This window comes from Capsicum annuum, chromosome 2 (genome assembly GCF_002878395.1).
Source record: "Capsicum annuum cultivar UCD-10X-F1 chromosome 2, UCD10Xv1.1, whole genome shotgun sequence".
NCBI classification, from domain to species: Eukaryota; Viridiplantae; Streptophyta; class Magnoliopsida; order Solanales; family Solanaceae; genus Capsicum; species Capsicum annuum.
In genome coordinates this window covers 129,492,202-129,497,896 of record NC_061112.1, presented here as the reverse complement: position 1 = coordinate 129,497,896, position 5,695 = coordinate 129,492,202, and positions in this window count along the sequence as shown.

Sequence of the window (5,695 nt, the reverse complement as noted above, 5' to 3'; positions counted from 1 at the left end):
TTCCCAAGGCTTAAGATGGAATTCATTCGTTAAGGTAAGTTTTTCCATTATTTTCTTCGTCTTTTAATCCTTTTAACATCGTAGAATCCTTCAAGACCTTTAATGGTGGAATTCTTTTAGAAAATACTCATGGTTGTTTTTAATATGACCTAGAGCTGATTCTAAACTATATATTAAAGATTCCTAACATGAATTTCATAAACTAAATTATGAATTTTGATGGTTAGGAACCTTGAATTCCGCAAAGATAAGACCTTTAGCATAAAACTCCATTAATAGAGATGGGTTAAGCTTGAAAGAGCTAATTAATAATTAATTAAACTTGGAGAATATATAAACCTTGAATTAAGGATAGAATTAGTGGGTTAGAATCCCCAAGATATTTGTTTGAAGAGTAATTAATTAATTACTCATATAATTGCTTGATCTATAGATGATTGATTATTCCAAGGCATGAAGGAAAGGAAAAAACATCTTTGTTGTTGCTTGTTTCTTCTAAAAGTTTGGCGTCCAGGTAGGCTAGGTTTAATGAGTAGTAGAAAATTATGTTATTTTATATTTTCATAATTTAGAATTGATGGAGAAAGTATGTCTAGGCCTGTGGGCATGGAGTTGAGGTGGATAAAGACATGAGTACTTAACTTTAATCCAAAAAACTATATTATTGATTAATTATTTGATATTTATAATATTATGTGTTATGTGCCCGAAAGGAGATTGTTGTAAATGTAATATATGGACATGATATTTTTTTTGTTGTTCTAGTGATGAACCTAGTTGAGTTGTAATGGTATTAAGTTGTATATATTGTGTAATAATATGAGGAGGAGAATTATGCTAAGATCGAATATTGATGAGTATAGTAATATCCAAGGGATAGATGACTTGAATTAGTGTGATGATTGTATTATGTGGAAAGAGGTAGAGGATAATGATACGCGTGAATGTGCTAGTTATAGGTGGTGATGTTAGAATCCAAGTTACGGTATTTACGAAGATAATGATATTTTTAATAATTAATGAATAATTAAGGCTCCAATAGTAACTTGTATGCGTAAGAATTAAATTATAATTTATGCTATGATATTCCTGTTTTGATATTGATAAAAATACTATATCTATTGGATGCCCATGAGAGGCTAAATTGGTGATAATGATGGTTTATTGAAATGTGCCTAAGAGAGGCTTGTTTGATAATGATAACTCCTTGTATTAATGCCATGAATGGCTTGTTGATGTTTGGATTGTTGATGCGTATATAAATGATTATTGAAATTTACTTGATGGAATTGTCTCATGGCTTTAAGTGTATTTGTAAATTTGATACATCGTATTGTATGCTGTGAGGAAGTGCAAATTTTATATTGATATTACTTGTTTATGGTGGATCGGGTACCGCGCCGGTACAGATATGTATATGTTGGATCGGATACCATGCCGGTACGGATATGTATATATTGGATCGGGTACCACACCGGTACGGATATGTATATATTGGATCGGGTACCACGCCGATATGGATATGTATATGTTGGATCGGGTACCACGCCAGTACGGATATATATATATGTTGGATCGGGTACCACGCCGGTACGGTACATGAACATAGACTGTTCCCTGTAGGTCATGACTATTTGGGCAAAAATAAGTCCCATAGCATGTCTGTACATATTTGTGTTGATTTTGTGGATGTTTATAGTATGGTTGATATTCTTGATGGTTATGTGGCTTGTTTGTGCGCACTATTTGACCTGTTATTGCTGTATTGTTGATTTATTGAGTACTTGTTACTTACGAAAAGATTGCTAGTAGCAATGTGGCCGACGCTAATTATTACTAATGAGACTTGAGTTCTCTGATGTGTCTTATTGAGATGTGAGTTGACTTGTATTCCCTATTTGATTGTATCCATGAGATTGATTGTGTGATACGTATTTGAAAAAGTTAAAATTTGTACTTACTTATATGTTGGTTGACTTTCTTCATTTATACGTGTGTTAATCGTAGCTTACCAGAATGGGTAGTTATTATTCTTTAATATTATAAAAGAGCATTTGGTTTTTAGCCCGAGAGTTTAGTGTTGGTTGTTTATGATTATGAATTTGTTCCTGTGAATATGAGTAATATGAAAGATAACGTGAATAAAGAGGAATAGTCATATATTAGCATTGGATTGTGGTTGATTATGTGAATTAATAAGGCTAGAGTATGTTGGTAGTGTATATAATATTGATGGAGTTGGAAGAGTAGTTGGATGATGTAAGTTATATAGGTAAAATATTAATGTTATTATAATCTTAGTTGAATTATATTCCATTCAAGATGTCATAATTTATTTTTCTTAATTCTATTTTATGATTATATGGACTAGCACTGTTGGCCTGTGATGCCTACCAGTACGTATGGTTATACTGACCCTACTCTTCTACACTCTTTCTTGGGGTGTAGACTGGTTACAGGTTAGTTTGTAGTTACTAGATGGATGACGATATTCAACACTAACTTCTACACTTTCATCCTGACAGATGTTAGTATCTTTGTATTATTATTTATTGTCAGTTTATACTGTAGTGCATAGTTCTTGTACATGTCTGGCCAAGTTTTGGGATAGTGAAGGACAATTTTAAGAAGTTTTTTAAAAAGTTTACTTATTAATATTTAATTTACGTTATTATATTTAATCCAATATTTTCTTAAAACAGAAGTCTTCCGCATATTTTTAGTTGGGTAATAAGGGTTCTCCTAATTGCTTAAAATAGCATAGGTTCCCGTACGGTCTAGTAGTTTGGATCGTGAAAGTTGGTATCAGAGTCTTAAGTTCACCGGTCCCACAAGTACAAGAGCTATGTCAAGTAGAGTTTCATAGATTGGTGTGTAGGGCCTCACACCCAATGTCCGGAAGGCTATGAGACATGTAGAAGTCATTTTTCTTTATTTCTCTCCATTGTGTCTTCCTAATCTTGTACTATTAGACTAAATCCAATTGGTATCTAGACAACTGTAATTGGTATATTAACAGAGCTCAATTAGAATGTTGTTGATTCTAATTGGTATCTTAGTAATTTGGAATAAAAAATCTAGGAGATTTCAATTGGTATCTGTTAATAAGATCTAAAAGTTATTGTTAATAGGTAAAGACTTGTGAAAGTTGTGGACTTATTGATTGCTTGTGTTTGATATTTGGCTAACCTTGTGTTGCTAGATTTTTGTCATTATTGTGAATTATTTTTGTTTGAATTTAAGTGATGATAATTGACTAAATTATTTTTTTAGATAATTGTGATGGGATTATTTGATTTCTTGTTATTGTGAAACTAGCAATTCCATGATGCTTATTTTTTTGTACTGTTATACTGATGATATTGATGGTATGAGAATTGAGAGGATGATATGAGAACATGATGTCAAGAAAAGATAGTGAAAAAGTGACATGAATAAAAGATTGAGGTGATATGTGTTTTCTGTAACGAGAGGTTCTTGTTAGTGATGTTATGGATGGATCCTTGTGTAGTTTGATTATTTTATATTATGTGGGGATTCTTGTGCGGTCCATTCATTGAGACGGTATTTAGATTTTTTGTGCAGTTCTATTATTGAAATTATAATGGGCTCCTTGAGAGGACTAGCTAAGTGAGCTTATCTTTGAGTTTCTTATGTGAACGAATTTTTAATGCTTGACAAAATAATGAGTTTTAAATAAAAGTGACAAAAATTAGTAGAGGTTATTGATACCTACAGAATTTGATCGATTCGATAACTTGTCTAGAATGTGATATTGGTGATGAGACTGTTAATGACCTGTAATTGATTTATTCTGTTTGGTCTTGCTTATGTGCTAGTGGTGTGGGGACCACTCTTGAGGTGATTAAGAGTTAAGTGAAGCCCGTAATAAAAATATTGCTAGATAAAAATAAAAATGACTTTGTATATCTTAAATTGGTATTAGTGATATTGGGGTGTTTTGGCTTGACAATGAAGTGTTTGACGTGTGAAAAATGTTGAGTTAGTGATTGCTTGGGTATAAGTTTTAGCTGTGGATTTGTGCATTAGGAAAAATCTTGAGAAGATAAATTATTATTGACTTGACCTTGTGGCTAAATTATACATTTGCATGTCCCACAGAGTTAAATGATATATGACACTTTTAGAAGATAGTAATTTCCATGATAGTTGCAATGCAAAATCAAACGACTTAGTTACATTCATAAATTAATTAAGAATGATCTAAATAGGAGAATAAGTGAACTATTATTGGCATGATTGATCTTTCTTTGGGTGATACTTGGTGGATATTGCTTGCTGGGTGATTAAGGTAAGATGATTAGATGGATATTAACAATGTTGTGGAGGAGAATGTATTGTAGGCTATAATTTTGTGGGATCTTTATGGCTAATAGTATAAGTTTGTGTAATAAGTGAGATGTTATGTTGTCATCTTCATATAGTAGTAAATACTAAGCTTGAATCATGGGTAATTGAATCATGGGTAATCTCGAGGTAAAAGGGATAGTGGTTGTGAAATGTTGAAGTTAGCTTTATAAAACAAATTTAGTAATCTTAATTGTGTGCATGCGAGTATCTAAGTTATGTGACTTATAAATGGTGTAGTGACTTGCATATGATTAAGATGTAGATTCTCCATATGATAGTCTTGGCTAGAAATCGAGTCAGGTGTCTGAGAGAGAGTTTGTGTGTTAGGTGGATTAGGTGTGACTTGTTTAGTGTTGAAATTCGAATGGTAAATTCATGTAGCATCTCGTAGCACTTTTCATAATTGAATTCGGGACTCTGGAGCTTCGGTAGTGAAAAAGAGGTGTTTTGGATGTTTGTCTTCATCGAGGTGAATCTTTTGACCATCTTTATCTTGCTTTCGTTAAACTCAAGTTTTAGACTTGGGCCATTGAAAGGAGAATAAGGGATTTGTGTGTTAATATTTCGCTCCGCATCTTCGTATTTTGAAAAGCTTTATTAGAATGATTGAGTATAGAATGTGGGTTGATCGATAAGGATATCAAGAGAGTGACAAGGTGCACTATAAACAACTCTGTTAGTAATGTCTCTCTAATTCCAACCTCGTGCTTTTTTTCACTGAATGCCCATTCTGGGACGAACGGATGGTAAATTGATATTTAATTGTAACGACCCATTTCGTCGTTACTAAATTATTCGTAGTAAATTTATTCCTCAAATTAATATTTGGGTCCAAATTAGGCAATATTTTATTTATTATGTCACCTTAAATTTTTTGACGGAGATTCTAACCTTCGTATATGTCTAGATAGACTCAAGCCCGATAAATTTAATTATTCATGAGTTCTAATATCAATAAATTAGTTTGAAATTTCTTTAGCAACTAATTAAGGCCGTAATATCCCTAACACAAAGTTAAGTTTAAAACTTTATTTTCGATATGGATTTTTATTAGGGCCAACTTCAAACGACCATATCTGATAGAATATAAATAGTTAGGGGCCCCAATACCTATCAAATTAAATATATCTGAGTCCTCTTTCCAACGCAATAAACTGTTACTCAATCCAAATTTGGAGTAAAAAGTTATGACTGTTTTACTGAGCACTGTCCGGGTTGAAATGGGATTTCACTGTAGCGAAAATTCTGATGATATTTAAATCAGTTCAGCTGTATTTTAGGTCTAAAAATCTCAAATTTCATTCCCCAACCCTAGAGAGGTGAT